We start from the raw sequence: 18,665 nt of genomic DNA on the forward strand, positions 1-18,665 counted from the left end.
TCGAATGATCTGGAATTTTCCGGGATAAAAAGTTTTCAACGTTCAGGAAAAGGAATAATTACACTGTTTATGATCGGACATAAAAAGTACAGATACCCAGAAGCTATTTACAACAATTATCTGGAAAGTATTAATAATTTGTTCTTCGCTTACAATCTTGATTAAGACAGTCTGTATCCGGTTCTCGACACTGAGTAATTAGAATGGATACTGTCTTAAAACGTAGACAACTATACGAAATTACATAGTTTTGAGGTTGTTAGGTCGTGATATATTATTATGGTATGCCGTCGAGCTTCAATCTTGAAACCAAGCTTGCCTTCAGAGCGATGACAGTGTGAAATGAACACAGTTTTTTGATGCAACATCTGCCGTTTGTAAGGATAAATGTTTTACACCTAGAGTCATTCGTGAAACGGTAGAAATTGCTAAATTTTAACAAAGAGGTCAGCTATACAATGATCAGCCTGAACATTATGACTACGTCCCTAATAGGCGGTATGTCCAGTTTTGGCTCGGATAACAGCAGCGGCACATCTTGGCATGGAAGCAATGAGGCCTTGGTAGGTGCTGAAGGTTCCCTGGCACCTTATCTGCACCCACAAGTCACCTAAATTCCCGTAAATTCCGGGGAGGCTGGTAATGAACTTTGACACCACTTTCAATCACATCGCAGATGTGTTCGATCGGGTTAAAATCTGGCTAGTTTGCGAGCCAGCACATCAATTGAAACCCCCCACGGTGTTCCTCGAACTACTCCATCACACTACTTTCCTTGTGACATGGCGCATTATCTGTTGAAAAATGCAAATGCCGTTGGGAAACATGATCGTCATGAAGGGGTGTACGTAGTCTGCAAACATTGTACGATACTTCTCGGCCGTCATGGTGCCTTGCAAGAGCTTCACTGAACCCATAGATGCCCACGTGATTGTGCATAACTGAGCATAATTGAGCCGCCGCCAGCTTGTCTCCGTCCCGCAGTATATGTGTCAAGGAGCTGTTCAAATGGAACACTCGAACAACACACGGACACTATTTTGCATCCCTTCTTTAACATGTTGACCGACGAAGAGGCTAACAACGCTGTCTTTCAGCAAGACGGTGCTACGGCCCACACTGCAAATATATGGCAGTAATTAGAAGTGCAATCGGTGACCAGATAATTACCCCTTTGTAGTACGGGAATGTTGCAAGCTCGTTAGCCAGATGTTAATTAAGCATGACTTTTATTTGTGAGTAAATTTGAAAGAGGAAAGCTATCGGAACAATCCACGTATAGGCTGGGGCCGGGGAAATGAAATTAAGAAAGTGATACGTGAAATAACAAGAGAAATGAAATACGACGCGTGTCACAGAATTTCTTTAGAAGAGGCCAGATAGGCACAAATGAAAATGGGGATTGGAGTCGGTAGCTGCTATGACAATAAGGTAAGAAAAAACAAAAGCATTGCGTGTTTATAATATCATTCCTGTTTTGTTATGATAATAGCCTATTTGGTAATTCCTTCTTGTTGAAGAGGAACGTGGTGGTCTCCAGTGGGAGAATCCTGTAGGATTCTGTATTTCCCGTCAGCTCGCATGTGCACCTCGGAGACTACCGTAAACCCTAGTTTGGTGGTCACTATAAAAGACAGAAAAAGTGTAAGGAAACCTAAAACCGCTGTGGTGGTGATCACCATTACATGGCCTGCGCTACACTTAGGGAGGCGCCGGTGTGCGCCAACTGCTTGGGGGCCACCCGGCCTCTCATCGCAGTTGCCCTGTATACCAGGCCATGGTGCCGACAGAGAGAAAGGAGGCCCAGCCCCATGTTTCGCATCCATCCAGCAGGCCTCCGCCTCGGCGGGCTTGGGCTCATTCTCCGGGATCGTAGACTGGGTACGAGGGACCACAAGGGAGTTAGCGCTAGCCACCGCAGTGCCCAGAAGGACTGATCCCCTGAATAATTGGGCTGGCGAGGAATAAGCTTATGACTTGTGCATGATCCCTGTTTTAAAGTAACGCATTTACCTGGACCTCTCTAGAACCACATCCTTGCATGTGCTACTTAAAGAATGTCAGGTTTTACATGTAGGCATCTTTCTATTTCCTCCTATGTGGTCTTGTCCTGGCCCTTATTACCCCATTACACCGCTACTGATACACATCACCACATCTGGCATGGTAATATGCTTAGCATGGGGACAGGCGGATACTCCTGTAATATCACAATCCCACTCCTTCCCATTATCTTTTTCTTCATAGAACAAATAGCATGTCGGAGGCAATGTGGAAAAGTGTCGATTGCCAAGCGGGGGGAGCGGGCTACCGGGGTACCCCGATTTAAAAAAGAAAACCTAATACTGTTTGGGCCGGATGAGAAACAAGAGTTGTTCAAGCGTTGAAGGTGAGGAACCCGACTCAAGTACCGGTTAGAAAAAAGTAAAACTGTCCCGGACAATATTTATAAGACTTACTCAAAACTGAACCTTGTTAATGAACGAGAAAACTGCCCATCACAGAAAGTGCTGGAAACCGTGATTTCAGTGCACCAATCGGTTGCTGTCAGATGTCTGCACGTGCGCATCTCCCGAGTAAGGTTTTGTGTCATTACGTGTGAGTGAGTGAGAGGAGCATACGTGTTTAGAGACCAATTGAATTCAGTACAAAATGGTGCTCACGATAAAACAGTGCGTGTTCATTATCGATTTTTATGCGAAGCACGATTCTTGGAAAAAATTGTGCAGAACTCCTTGCGCAAGAATTTAAGTGTGAAAGTGTTTTGGAGAAACCTCCAGCAAAGTCTGTAATGCAAAACTTAGTGGCAAAAGGAACTGAAACGGGTTCCGTAGCGAATACAAACGGTAAAGAGTTTGAACTCCAGAAAACATTGCTCAGGTGAAGGAAAACCAGGAGCGAACTCGGACGAAATATCAACGCCATTTATTTGTGCAAGTGAGAATTAAGATTTCGTCGTGTCGAAATGTCATGTAAAAATTACCTGCATCTGCATCCTTACAAATTTACTGTTGTGCATGCGTTAAAAGATTCAGACGCACCTTCACTTGTTGAGTTCAGCCGGTGGTTTCTGAGTGAAGTGGAGTCAGATCTTTTGGATCCTCAGTTTTTCATTTCTTCAGATGATGCCATTTCCAGCTTTTGTGATCTTCATTAACAAGGATCAATCCCGCGTCAAGTCTTATTGTAAATATTTACCGGCGCAGTTTTACTTTGTCCATCCTGTATACTGAGTATTCAGATCGAAGGCTAGTCGGATCCTCAATAACTCCACCGTCAGTTGTCAAGGCGTCACTGAAGAGGTACGCAAGGGAAATGAAGAGGGAGGTGGATTCCCGTTGTTTTCCTCGCCGAGCCAGAAGTTGCTACAACATAGCAGTGTGGAAATTCCATTATAATGCGCGCACCAACTTATCGTATGAGGAGCATATTACACCATTCATAACAGGGAATGGCCGTATAAAAATGTCTTTAATAGAACCACTCATACCTCAGTCACTTTCATATCGTCAAAGCGAAGGATGAAACTCAGACAGTTCATTGAAAGTAACAAAGACATAGTACGCTGTAATCCTAGCTCTCTCCATCAAAGGCATGGGGCACAATTTAGTGGCATGGATATCGCACTCAGCTATGGGACTCGTGATCACTAAATCACGCTCCAAATTTGAGAGCTGTTCGGGGTTCGCCTTATATTCACCTCTTACGACAGTCAAGGGGTACCCGGGATGTATTCAACTGTCTCCACCCACTGGGAAGGAAAAATAACACGCTGAAATAGCAAATTTAAAATAGCGAAACATTCATAGTTTCGATTTTGCATCGCCCAGCTTTTCTTATATAATGTGTTCTTAACCAAGATATATTTATCAAGGGATTCTAACACAAAATGATAAAGATCTACGTTTAACATTTTTAAAAGTATTATATGATTTCAATTGGAATAATTTCTATGAACACTTGAAACTGCATTTTGTCTGATATTGTAATACATCAAACATTTCAAGACAATTGGAGATTTCAAGGTGATATATTATTCCAAAATTACCTCTGTTTCTTCTGATTGCACCTGCTTGGCGTTCTGGCGAGCCTCTTGCCCGTGTCACGTTCCATATTACTTCCCTTCCTACGTATACTCCTTATTGATTTCTGGCCCTCGAGATAAACCTGGCGTCGGACCATATCACCGGTACGTGATACCGTCCTAGCCACGCTGCAAGAGCATGCCATCCCGTGAGCACAAGTTCGAATGACCTACTTCTCCAAATCCATTTTCCCATGTCATTGCTAAGGAGTTGAAATTGGCCGTAAAGATTTGTCTCTTCAATGGCAACTCCAGTCGTACGTCATTGGTGCAGAGCAATCACCATCACCACAGAGTTCTGTTCTATAAGGTGTTTCATAAAGATTTACCGCTACTAGCGGAGCTGATAGCTGAAGGTATTTCGAGCAAAATAATTGCAAATGAGCTTGAACCCTGTTCTCCATAGTGTGATGGATTTTCAGGGTTCTTCTGAACTCAAGTAGGGGACTTCGATACTAGCTCTGTTCGGTGGATATTGAAGGTGCTCAAGTAAGTCAGCCTCGTGTTGGCAGATTTACTAGCACGGAAAGAACTCTAAAGGACAAAATTCTAGCACTTCGCCGTTTACGAAAACGGAAAAAAGTAGCCAATAACCAAAACTGATTGTGCACCGATTGAGTGGCTGTGTGGTCAGCTTGCATTCGGATGATAATGGGTTCGAACCCCACTGATGGTAGCTCTGAAGTTGGTTTTCCGTGGTTTCCCATTTTTACAGTAAGTAAATGCTGGAGTTGTACCTTAATTAAGGCCGTGGTCGCTTCCTTCCCTTTTCTATCCCATCATCGCCATATGACCTATCCTTGTCGGTGTGACGTAAATGAAATTATAAAAAAAGAAATACAGCAGTGTGCAAGAGAAAGCGTCTTTTACCATTAACTATGTATTCAACTACTATTAACAGTCATTACACGTTCAGTCACTTTTCAATACTTCACTCGTCACAGTTTATACTCACAAGTGCTCGTCAAACTCTTACTCACACCGTCGGTAGCCCTGAAGATATAATTTCGTTTTTTCCAATTTTTACACCCGAAAAACTCTGGGGCTTTACCTGAATTAAGGCCGCAGCCGCTTTCTTCCCAATCCCAGCCTTTTCCCATCCTTACGTCACCTAAACCCTTCAATGTCTTGTATTAGAGCGACGTGAAAGAACTAGCAAGAAAACCCACAAGTAAACTCCTGCACTCCAACAGGCCTCTCTCAGAGTTCAGTTTACCACACAGTTCATGCACTTCCCGTGACCGAGACCGTCTTACTCACTACTCCCGCTTTCCCGAATTACTCGCCACGGACTCGCGAGCAAAAGTACCCGCACATGGCTGACTCAAGACTGACTCGTCACTGATTCGCTCAAGGCTGACACACGCGCTCCCGCGTTTACGCTCTTTACAAAGACCCGCGGAAGATCCATGGTTTCCACTTCCAAATCATTCTGGGTGCCTGACCCATTGTTAATCAGCCCCCAACTTCTTTTAAAGACCATCCTTATCGTGAACCCCAACAATTTGACGATGGTATTGTTTTTTGCCTCTCGCCAGGATTTCTGCCTTACCTGCCGCCCTTCAACCTGGGCCCTCATTGTTACTATAATTACAGAGTTGCAATCATCTAAATTTGTTTGTAAAACAGATATTGCTTGTGTTCTTTACACTGAAAACCCAATTTTCAAAGCTTCGTATACTAATTCTTAAACCCAAATAAATTCAAAATTCTACCTTAAAAATTTACATACTATGTCGTTGCTCACTTCCACTATGTTTTATCCATAGGATCAGTATTTGCAATTATGGCTGGATTTATTCAAAGGTAAAATAATTACAAATTTAACTCACCACGAATAATTCCTTACTTAATTGACTCGTGTTGTGAAGGTCCACATGTTCTTTGAATTCCATCATTGCTTGTACAGAAACGTAACTACAAAAGTACGTGTTTCTCATGCAACTATAAAAAATACTAATTGCTCCAATTCCAAATACGCGAAGCATAAGTTACATTGGTAATCATCGCAGAACATTCCCACACGTTGTACAAAAATTTTCTAACATGACACCGTCCGCTTCGGTATACTCATGCAAACGCTCGTGAACAACACGTTTCGCTGTTCGTAATTGAACATGACTATCTTCGACTTAAAAACACATTTTGAGCTCCAGAACACTAATCAATTTATTTAAGAATTATTTTGAAGAATTCATTTTAATTTTTCTCTTCAAATGACACAAATTAAATACAAATGCGTTTCACAAACAACTTATCAAATTATTGTCTCTATAAGTGTTGAGAATAGGACACAAGTTCTTAATATGATATTATTGACTTAAAATACCTTCAGAAATATTCTCCGTATCTGATTATAATTCCTCACAAAACATCCTACATTATGTCAGTGCTCTCCCTGAGTGCAAGTTTGACCATACAATTTCCCATTGCAGTGACTTACAAAATTTCCAACTTTAGCCCCCTTTTGAAACGCTTTAAATGACATAGCCCCCATACCGTTATTATAAATGTTTTTTTTCAGGAACATTTATTTGGGAATAATATGGAGTAAATGAGGGGATTGGAAGTTCATAATAGTACAGTAATTAACTTAAATAAACCCTATCATGAATGTCTTAAACAAGGAGGAAAACTGAAATACGTATTATTATTATTATTATTATTATTATTATTATTATTATTATTATTATTATTATTATTATTATTATTATTATTATTGTTATTATTATTATTATTATTCGTCAGCAGTGTCAAATTCAGTTTGCTGCTTCAAATCCGAAGTGTCAGCCTGAACAAATGTTTAAATTAACATGTGACTAAATTAATTATTTTCCTTCAAATTATTTTTCTTAGAGCTTTAAGAAATAATTTCCCTTTAAAAACTGAATCTGTGCTTCAGTACATCTGAGACCCTTTGGGACAGAACTGGAAGATATATGTTGGGTGAATGATAAGATTGATGTCAGCTCCGCAAAAGAAACCTCTAAGTCACAGGTTTTATAGTAGTAGGTATAATTTCTCAATTTATCAGGTCACATGTTCCGTTTTGCTTCAGAGTAAGTTATCTGCGCCCTCTTTGTGTATCTCTCAGGCCCTATCCCTAGTTTGGGAAGCACTCTTATTTATTTATGGTACGGCTTTTATTGCCAGAAGTGTCCAAGAACATGATCGGCTGACTTGGTACAGGTCTTTGTTTTTTACACCCGTGGGCGAACTGCGGTTCTAGGTGTCGGATGATTATGATTAGGTAAGGAGAGCAGTCTCGTGCACTATGACGTCACAATGTTCTTCCACTTCCAGAACTCATGAGGAACACAAACAGAATAAATTAGCGAGTAAAGTTCAAGTGCCGAACCCATCATAGACGTTTTTATATAACTGGAAAATATTGTCTGTGGATCAGTGGAAGAGTGCCGTCCTCAGTGTCCCAACCGCTGGTATAAACCCGACAGAAGATGTCAGATTATGAAGGGCCAAAAAAAAGTTCATTCGGCAGTTCGTATCGAACAATATTGGCGCGTGAAAGATCTCTGGTGACACATATGGTGTCTACCCGACAACATTTACTAGAACACTACCGTAGGTTACCCTATACTGTGTCAATTTCTCTGTGATCTGAAATCGGTGAAATCATACAAGAGAACGGACTAGAGAAAGCTTCTGTACCCGATCGTATCTCAAACATGGAGAGAGCTTATAGACTAAATAAAAAACATCTACAACAAGAAATACATCTCATAGAATGCCAGAATAAGGCGTTACAACACTATAGTAAAAACAGAATGTCTGTATGCCAGCGAATGACTCTCGATGGAGAAGTTGGAGAAGCTGGAGATCCTAGAAAAAAGTATAGAACGGAAAAGCTTGGGCTCAATTCCGACTGAAACCGGCTGTAAACTTCGGAACAACAACGAAATCTACAGAAATGTGGGGAAAATTTCAGATACCATGAAAAATAGAAGGTTATCATTTTTAGGACACTTGTACGGAATGGACAAAACCGGACTAACCGAAAATGTATTCGACTACCTGTGGAGTAAGTAGACAACGACGGTATGGATTAAGGAGGTTCGTAAAGATCTAGAAAGTTCAGATGTCGGATAGGAAAACATTTCGGACCATGATTCAAAATTTGGAAGGATTTCAAGTCGAAAGAAATACAAAGACGATAATAGCCTGGACGGATGAACAGAAGAAACGTGGCAACTAGGAGGGAAAGTCGTCGCTGCCGGGACAAAACCTCCTATGTGAAGTATTTTAGCTTAGAACTTTGGCCGGTAAGGTTTTGTCATCTAAGGTGCAATATTGTGTGAATATTGACCAGGAATTCTCGCTCTTCATAATGTATGTGCTGCGGGTCAGTATATCTCCAAAAATAATATCACTTAGGAGGTTTTGTCCCGGCAACGACGAAATAAAGAAGTAGATCTATACAACTGTTTTCGTTTCCTTATTTTTAGTATCTGCTTTAAGTAGTACCGACACGGCTAGGTCTTATGGTGACGATGGGATGGGAAAGAGGTAGGAGTGAGAAGGAATTTTCCGTGGTCTTAATTAAGGTACAGCCCCATAATTTGCCTGGTGTGGAAACAGGAAACAATTGAAAGCCGTCTTTACGGCTGCCGACAGTGGTGTTCGAACCCACTATCTCCCGGATGAAATGACATGAACCGCGGAGCCACTTGCGCGGTGTGTTTCGTTTCGATCTATGAAAATGCTCATAATTCTTCGAATAACCCTACTTAATAAAAATAGCCTCTACTCAGTTTGGTGAAAGCGACTGTTGCTTACAGGGGCAAGTACTTCTATAGTATATGTCGCACCGACACAGTCAGGTCTTATGGCGACGATGGGACAGGAAAGGCCTAGGAATGGGAAGGAAGCGGCCGTGGCCTTAATTAAGGTACAGCCTCAGCGTTTGCCTGGTGTGAAATTGGGAAACCACGGAAAACCATCTACAGGGTTGCCGACAGTGGGGTTCGAACCCACTATCTCCCGGATGCGAGCTCACAGCTGGAGGCTCCTAACCGCACGGCCAACTCACCCGGTCAGGAAGGAAAATGTGGAAGAGGCCCGATGTTTCGAAATATGGAGGCATTGACAAAATAAAGCAAAGAAAAATACCACGAGGAGTGTGAAAGTGAAAAATTCCTTGGTTGGTCTCGAAAGGGAGCAAGTGTTCAATAAGAGAGTTCGGATAGAAAAGATGAAAGCGTGGAATAGGGGGTGGAGAGGGGCAAAGTAATTGAATGCAATGCTAGATCTATCTAGGTGCCCCATAGTCGCAAACCTACGCTTCCTAATTGAGAATCTGTATGGTTAGTTCCCTCGTATCAATAGCTGAGGATACCGTAATTGCTCTGTATACCCCCACCAACAGGGGTTTTAAAATTACATAATGTACTCTTTATTAGGTTAAAACTGTTCGTGTGTTTTAATTACCGGCACTTACCCGAGTGGCGTTGGCTTTTCATGAAGTTAGCCGAATCCCGACCACTGGATATGAGATTATTAAATATAAATGTCACAGCTCTGTGTTTCGGATGACAAGGAAGGCTGGAGATCCGTGGCTGTGATTATGATATTAACAGTCACGGAAAATAAGGTTGCTTTTTTAATTTTTGGTTTTAATTACTACTATTTAAAACAGTCAGCAGGGTCTCTTTATGTCATGTCCTTTCCAAAGAATAGCCGAATGTGTTCGCCTTTTACAGCGTATGGCGTTTAGTGCCAGAAGTGTCCGAGGATATGTTCAGCTTGCCAATTCTGTAGCTCCTTTTCCCGGTGCACTGTATGGAGGTGAGCTACATGTACCGCTGTCTGAGGGTGTTATTTGTGGGTGTACGGGTTAGGAAAGCGAACGAAGAGGCCGTGTCCTTGAGAAAGTTTTCATCCGGACATGTCTGAAGTTGAAATGGGAAACTACGGATCATTTTAAAGATTTGTGATGGGGGATTCGATGGGGGATATATCACACGGGAACAGAGCTTAAAATCATAAAACATTTCCTTTCAATACTTTACAAATTCTGGAACAATTCACATTAAGTATAAAATGACCAGATCTGAAGAAGCTCCAGCCAGCCCACACAAGCAGGTGTAGTTGGCAAGGTTTCCAATCCTGGGCACTTATTATGCACGACAAGTTTACCTGCCTGGCAGAGTTGCCTCGCCCTCGCTTCCGGCATGTTCGCCTTATGACTGCGCTGTTAAAGCACTTCCAACACAATGACAAAAGCATTACACTACAAACGTGCAATTTGAACTGTGAAACCAAGCCGTGAATATTACGTGAGTTGCTTCAGAAACAGGATTCAACGTTACGGGAAATTCGAAACCTCAGAACGATTGGTTAACTTGCTGCCTATGACATGTTATAATGAGTGATGTTTACTTAATGAGAATTATCTCCAAACTCCTGTTACACTGGTTTACACCGATGATTCTCTTCAGACGTTGAGGACATATTTAATTATGTAGGAAATCGAGTTCTGTATAAATGTGACATAACATTAGAATAAACTGGATTCATTCAAAGTTGAAATCTTCTATACGTTCTACAATATACAATACTGTCTAATGTCACAACCATTAAGGCGACACTCCGGAAATAAAAATATATCTTTACCTAATGCATGGATTTTTCACGAAACTTCGTGGGAATGTCACCTTCATAAAAGTAGAGATATCACGAACATTTCTTTCATGTACAAGTAATAGTTTTTCCAAAATATTTTTTTTGAACTTTTAATTCCATTTTTTCTTTAAATTTAATTAATATGTTAATGTAAATTCATAATTACGTAAATAACAATTATTTTAAAAGCACTACGTATCGATTTTTTGTACATAATTTATATAAGGAGATATATCGCACTAAAGTTTGTGTAATTCTTAAGTTCTAAAATTTGGACTTAAAAATCCCTACTACTTGAAAATATTCTGCGATAAATATTTCCATACACAGGTTCTGTGGTATAGGCCCTATATACCATACATATTTTGTTAAATTTGACAGAATATTTTCGGAGAAAATGGTCTTTAAGTGCAACATTAGAATTGGCAAACAAAGCATTATTCAGTGATAAATTGTTTGAATTCAGCAGAATAACTTCGTGACAAGGAAAAAGAAACTCAATCCTTTCAATTTCAGCCATAAAAAAATTCACCGAAATGACCAAAATATCGATTTTCATCTCCGGAATGTCGCCTTAAGAACCACTAAACGGATCCTGCAGAACAGAAGGTTTCGGGTCATACTTCAATATAAAGAGAGTCACTGGATGAATGAATAAAACAGTCTCCGCAGGGTAGTGTCTTTACATCAGTTCTTTTCAATATATATTCTAACAATCAACCTATTGGTGATGACTAGGGCCCGGAAGTTGAATCTATAATCTATAATCTATAATCTATAATCTATAATCTATAAACCTCTAAACAGACGGGTAATAAGGGCGTAAAAATTCGATCCAAATTCATTCATAATATTAGTTTTATTGACACATTTAATGAAGGAATACAATGTTTTTAAATGCACAATTCTGGTTGTATGTAACACAGTGCAAAAGTATGTTAGTGAAATACTTATTACAGATATTATACGAGATTTGTCCGGAAAATACGTATAAAAGTTGAATAATAACTTTATTTGACAATTATTCAGGTATTACAATATGGTCTCCTTCAAAGTACTCTCCCTGAGACAAGATGCACTTCTGCCAACGCCGTTTCCACTGTTGATAACATTGTTGAAAATCTTCAGTTGTCATGCTGTTCAGTTGCCGTGTCGTTACTCCCTTGATGGCTTCCACATCACCCAAGTGCCGCCCCCGAAGCACCATTTTGCATTTCGGGAACAGGAAGAAGTCACAAGGGGCTAAATCGGGTGAATAAGGCGGGTGGTCTGTCACGGTGATTGAGCTTCGGGCCAAAATCTCACGCACAACGAGCGACGTGTGAGCGGGCACATTGTCGTGATGAAGGATCCACCTGCCCCCTTGTGCCAAATCCGGTCGAACTCGGGCCACACGAGCTCTGAGACTTGATGTTGATGCGCTGTTCCTCAATCAGAGAGAGCTCCATACCGACGGCAGGTGAAAACGGGTAACTTTCAACAAGCAGCCGCACACTGCTACTGACACGCAGAGCTCTCCGACTCGAACTGAGCGTTGAGAAGATTGGCGACAACAGCAGTGCCACCTGGCGGCGCCTCCACGATACGTGATACGTCACCCCGACGGATTTATACGTATTTTCCGCACAAACCTCGTATATTTTTAGATTACCATAATTTAACAAAGGAAATTCACTGTTTGTTAAAACAGTACTTGAAGAATTTAGAATGAAATGCTTTTTCTACCCAGAATGACTTCAGCAAACCCGCAATGGACATTCTGCAGAAATAAATTGAAATTTAGTGTAACTGGAATCATACTTGGCTTAACTACAATAGGTTATGAGAAATTTCAATTTGTTAAACTTACTTGGCTTTGCAGTGTATTACAATAGTTCACTCTAGGTTCTTAGGTGTAAAATATCGTTGGTTAACAGACAGCATGTAGCATAACATGGATTAACACCAACGGATATTAGGGTTCGTACTTGAAGTAAGTGAGATTTTCATCTTCATCAACACTCACATCAAAATTTTCTCCTATCAATACTTGAGTTATCTTGTACCTAATTTGATACCAAGCATTAGTTTCATTTTTCATTTCATTTCGTTTTCTCTCTTACTACACAAAAGATTTTTAAGAGGTGATGGATGAACTAATGTCGATTTGAATTGAGAATTGGCAGTACAAATATACTCGAAAGGAGGTAAAGTTGAAAAAACACGCTGTGACCTATAAAAAGGCTAAAATAGGACCTATAAGAAAAAACGACGAAAAAGGTAAAAAATAAAAATAAAACCCACCATTTTCTGGCCTACAATGACCCATAATGAACATATGTTGGGCCTCGTCTTCGGATACTCGTGGAAATATTTCCTCAACTTTCGAGCCCTAGTGATGACGTAAAGCACTTTCTTCATGCTGATGATCTTGGTGTTGCAGCACATGCAGATCATTTGAGGACATGGATTCCAAGCAGAATGTCTGCATGAACTGTCTGTCCAAATACTAAAAGGACAAGTTTCTGAAACCGAATCTAGCAAAACCTAGGTTACACCTTTTCATCTTCGCAACCGTGCTGCAAATCATAAATTGAATATCTATTGGGAAGGAAGGAAGGAAGGAAGGAAGGAAGGAAGGAAGGAAGGAAGGAAGGAAGGAAGGAAGGAAGGAAAGTGGATATCTCCTTAGCCGTCAAGTAACTTAGAGTTCAACTTGATCGTTCACTCCCATTTAACGAACACTGGAATTCTGTTGGCATGGCGTTTATAACAAGGAACAGGTTATTTAGGACCTTTTATGCTACAAAAGGGAGCTCTAAGTATCATCTTTCGCATTGCAAATGGAATTAGCCTACTGTCAAACATTCATAACTCATAATATTATATCGCTTTCTTCCATTTATATCGTCCGATATGGTCAGCGTACTGGCCTTCGTTTCAGAGGGCCCCGTGTTCGATTTCCGGCCGGGTAGGGGATTTTAGCCTTAATTGGTTAATTCCAATGGCTCGGGGACTAGGGTTTTTTGGCGTATTCAACATTAGAAATCATCCTAGGTAGGACCCTCAGCTTCACAGACATGCAGGTCGCCTAACAGGCCGTCTACCGGAAAAAGACCTGAACCAGGCCTCTCCGGAGGCCATACGGCATTATTATTCCATTTATATCCATAAATCTATTCTGTTTAATAGGCACAATGAAAAACAATTATAACACAGCAAGTAGGAATTATTACCACATGAGTTTCCACCGCACTAGAAGTATGGACCCTCGCTCATATTCCCTTAAGAAACAATACCGCGTATCTGACATTGCTCTCCGTATCCCTTAAGACTGGTCACGCCTCTCATCCACGTATGGATATGCAGTCCATCAGAGCAATTTTCGTTGTGCTCATTTTCCTATGCGGATGGATAAAGGAAAATGAACCTTAAATACATTTTGCTGTAGGAGTGCGCAAATACTACAAGCCAACATACGGTACGGTATGGTACGGTACGAAAATTGTTCTCATGGACTACATATCCATATGTGGCTGGGAGGCGTGAAGAGTCTTAAGAAACACAATGGATAGGAAGATACGCGGTATTGTTTCTTAAGGGACGATATGTGAAAGGTAAGTTACTCTATAACAAACTGCTTAAGGATATAAAAAATGTGAATAGTACAAAGTTTCAAAAGTAAATAAAGTTCACTTTATCAACAGGTGCATGTATTCCATAAATTAACGGTAAATCAGAATGTGCAGTTTTTACTTGTAAATAAATTAATATATTTGTTTTCATTGTATAGGCCTAGAGTGCGTATCTAAATTACACAGACAAAAAGTCAGGGATGTTCTTCGTGTTATATAAAGAACGATGTTGCAATGGAATTGGCGGAAAAAATAGTACTTTTCGAGAAAAAATTACATTTTTACCTCCGGGCGTGCGATTCCAATTGACGAAATCATCGTATTTTCCGTGCCAGAGTACATACCGTTGCTCAATGATGTGCCGCAGGCAAGGGAAGTAAATAAAGGTACTGTAAAGCCGGTGATAATGTGTGAAAAAATCTTAGATGCACATTATGTGCTCCAGAGCTGTAAATGAGGTATTTTAGATGAAATGCAGAGAAGTCTACAGTCAGACTACTTGAAATGTTTCACATTTCCAGTTTGAAGAGTTGTATTTTTCTTATGCTCTTCTTAAGACTGCAACGTTGTTTTCAATTTTTCTGTATACTGCAGACAGTGTAATGTAGGTCTCTGAACAATACTGATTTCATCTGAAGAGCACAAAATGAGTTCGACGGACAAACACTGTGCCATGCAATATTACCTGCGCTCCATCTACGATTACTGGGGTTGAGTTTTAGTCTAAGTATGTGCGTGGTTACAGCATAACATGGTACCTTCCAATGCTCTCTCTATCCATTATTCTCCTTAATAAGAGTCACGCCTCCTATGGATATGCAGTCCATCAGTGCAATTTTCGTTGGATTAATTTTCCTATAACGAAAATAAACCTTACATATCTAATCTTGTAGGAGTGCGTGAATACGTCATGCAAACATACATTCCTACAGCGCTTTCTTTTTAAAACCTACCCATTATATTCCCTAAGACTGGTCACGCCTCCCAGCCACATATTTATATACAGCCCATCCGAATAATTTTCGTTGTGTTCATTTTCCTATGCTAATACGTAAAGGAAAATTAACCTTATAAAGAGTAAACAGTAGAAGTGCGTAAATTCGCCATGCAAACAACATGCCTGCAATAGGTATGGCAAGGTCCATTTTCCTTTACACGTGGGCATGGGAAAATGAACACAACGAAAATGTTATTCTGTTGGATTCCGTATAAATATGTGGCTGGGAGGCATGACTATTATTAAGGAGAATAATTGAGACGGTGAGCATTGCGAGATACGAAGTTTTGCTGCAACAGCGAAGAAAAATTTCTATTATGCCATTTTTAAGGCCTACTTTTAACTTTTAGTTTCTTATTCAGTATTTATGAAGCCCATTCCAGGCGCCTAAAAAATAAATTTCCAGACCTAAAATTAATTACATGACACTCCAATTACCGTAGCATCCTCAAACAGCGGAAGTAGTCTACATATTATTCCAGAGTGGTGCTCGATTACAGTGATCAATGTATCAAGCAGAGAATTAATAAACGCTCGGAGCAATATCTGGAACACAAAATGTGGAAGACGCAAATTAAACAGAGATGAACGTCACTATAGATTGTTACACTGCGAGCCTCCCCTCGTGATTTATTGCGTACAGTTGGTGCCGCTCTGGACCCTCGTTTTGTTACGGAAAGGTTTGTGTTTAATTACGGGCCACAGATTTGATGATTGCACAACGCGTGGCGATGACATGATGTAATACACTATTAGAAGTCTGCTTGGCCATATTGTTTAATAGTACATAAACCTTATTTTTAATTTCTAACTACGTTTATAGTTCTATCCTGAAAACGAGAACAAGTACAGCTGGCAAAAATAAAAGTGACCGCTCATTAGAATCTGAGTTCCCTTCGAGTTGCCTTCCATACTATTTGGAGACAGGTAGTGTTGCATGTTGACATGATAATAAGGTTTTGGGCTTTTGTCGTGTCAGATAGCAAGGTGAAATTCTTTACGTTTCGCAGAGAAACTTGCTCTACATCTTCAGAAGAAGATTGAATTTAGGAATGCTAGTTGCTTTACGTCGCACCGACACAGAGAGGTCTTATAGCGACGTTGGGACAGGGAAGGGCTAGGAGTGGGAAGGAAGCGGCCGTGGCCTTAATTAAGGTACAGCCCCAGCATTTGCCTGGTGTGAAAATGGGAAATCACAGAAAACCATTTTCAGGGCTGCTGACAGTGGGGTTCGAACCTACTATCTCCCGAATACTGGATACTGGCCGCACTTAAGTGACTGCAGCTATCGAGCTCGGTGAATTTAGGAGTGCTTTACCATTGGTGTACACTAAGTGGTACTCTCGTTCGCCTGTAGGTGACTCTCTGTGCACTAGGCTTTTTAAAAATATCATTTTATTGTTGTTTATTATTGGCTGTAGCATCCGTCCCTGCTCGGGCAGATTCCTTGAATATTTAATTTTAGGATTTGTATTAACTGTTTGTCGTATTCACCAGACGCAGACACGAGATGCTGACAACTGTGTACATTGTATTATTTACAGATTATATAAACGTTATACACACACACATTAACGAACCATCATCTTGAACTGAATTGAAAAATAATAATAAGAAAACTACTGCCACATTATCATATCAACCAACTACGGAACATTACCAACACAACAAAATCACAGTATGAATTCTTGCACTTAATAACAACTCTCGCTAACAACTAACAATCCCCAAGGCGGTCCTTTATATACCTTGCCTGGCCAGGCTTCTAGAAAAGTATGACACAATATGCTTTCTCGTACCTTCTCGAGTCTCCAATAATCTACGTACAAATGGATAGAGTATTTTGTAAAACTGTAGTGATTGGACTATTACCCTTTGTTGCACAACATTACATTGGACTTATATATAATATTTACTGGTAATAATAAATTGTATACTGTTAATTACGTGTTCTTACATTAAATAAAGTCTTATTAACATACATACAGTAGACGTATCTTGACATAACCACACATTATTTCTTACGCAAGACAGATCATACAACACAGAAATAATAAATGATATGACCACACCAAATAAAGTCCGTACATAACTACGTAAATAATAATAAAACATAATAATACCTACTAATTGAGCTAGATATTTTCACTATCTACTCATGGGTTTAGAGAATTGTTTCCAAGTTGTACAAGTCCATTACACTTGCATCATATCTGAAGTGATTTCTTTATTGTGAAGCTGACTGATAGTTTACGAAATCTTTAGCAAATTTAGAGATATATGTGTATAAGTTTCAGTTTCATATTATAATTTCACGTTAAAATATTTTCTTGTGGCAGCCCAGATTGTGAGGGAATTAGCTTATCCTTTCAAAACAAATAATAAAAATAGGTTATAACTATACATATTAACGCTTCGTGCGTCGGGATCTATGGCCAAATTGTTAGCGTGCTGGCCTTTGCTCCAGAGGGTCTCGGGTCCGATTCCCTACCGGGTCGGAGATATTAACCTTAAATGGTTATTTCCCTTGGCTCGGCGACTGGGAGTTTGTGCTGTCCGCAACATCCATGCAACTCACATACCACACATCACACTATCCTCCACCACAGTAACACGCAGTTACCTACACGTGGGTGATGCCGCCCACCCTCATCGGAGGGTCTGCCTTACAAAGGCTGCACCCGGCTAGAAATAGCCACACGAAACTCACTAACGCTTCGCGCAATATATATTGACATACCCGATTCCAGCTGTCTCTGATCAGGCTAGGAGACCCAATAATTGTGAACTCAACACAAATATCGGTCATTTTGGACATATTTTTGTTCACACCCTCCTCAACTCCCATGCCGATGGAGGCTGAACGTGGACTTAAACGACATCCAGAGTGTCATACTTCATTTTAGCGTCACCGAAAACCATGAATTCTACTTTAGTATCAGTCATTTTCGATATTTTTAATTTCACCCCCTTCCCAAGGGGTGCTAGGAGTGTCTTGCACCCACAGCATTACTTTTCAGAGTAGTAGGTCATATTTATACTAGGTTGTTTGGCTGAGAGCTATGCTGGAACATACACACATACAGTACATCCGTAATCTTGGTCAATTTCGGACATTTTCTTCTTACCCCCTTTGCCGATGGAAGCTGAACTTTGACTTTAACTGTTCATATAGTGGTGGATTCGACACTATTTTTGATTATTTTTATATGCTACTCCCTTCCCACTTCCATCCTTAGGGGTGCTAGGGGTGGTTTACCGCCACAGTGTTTGTCTCCAGATAGTAAGTCATAAGTGTACCAAGTTTGGTTGAAAGGTGCTTCGTAAAACA

Source organism: Anabrus simplex, chromosome 8, assembly GCF_040414725.1.
Source record: "Anabrus simplex isolate iqAnaSimp1 chromosome 8, ASM4041472v1, whole genome shotgun sequence".
NCBI classification, from domain to species: domain Eukaryota; kingdom Metazoa; phylum Arthropoda; class Insecta; order Orthoptera; family Tettigoniidae; genus Anabrus; species Anabrus simplex.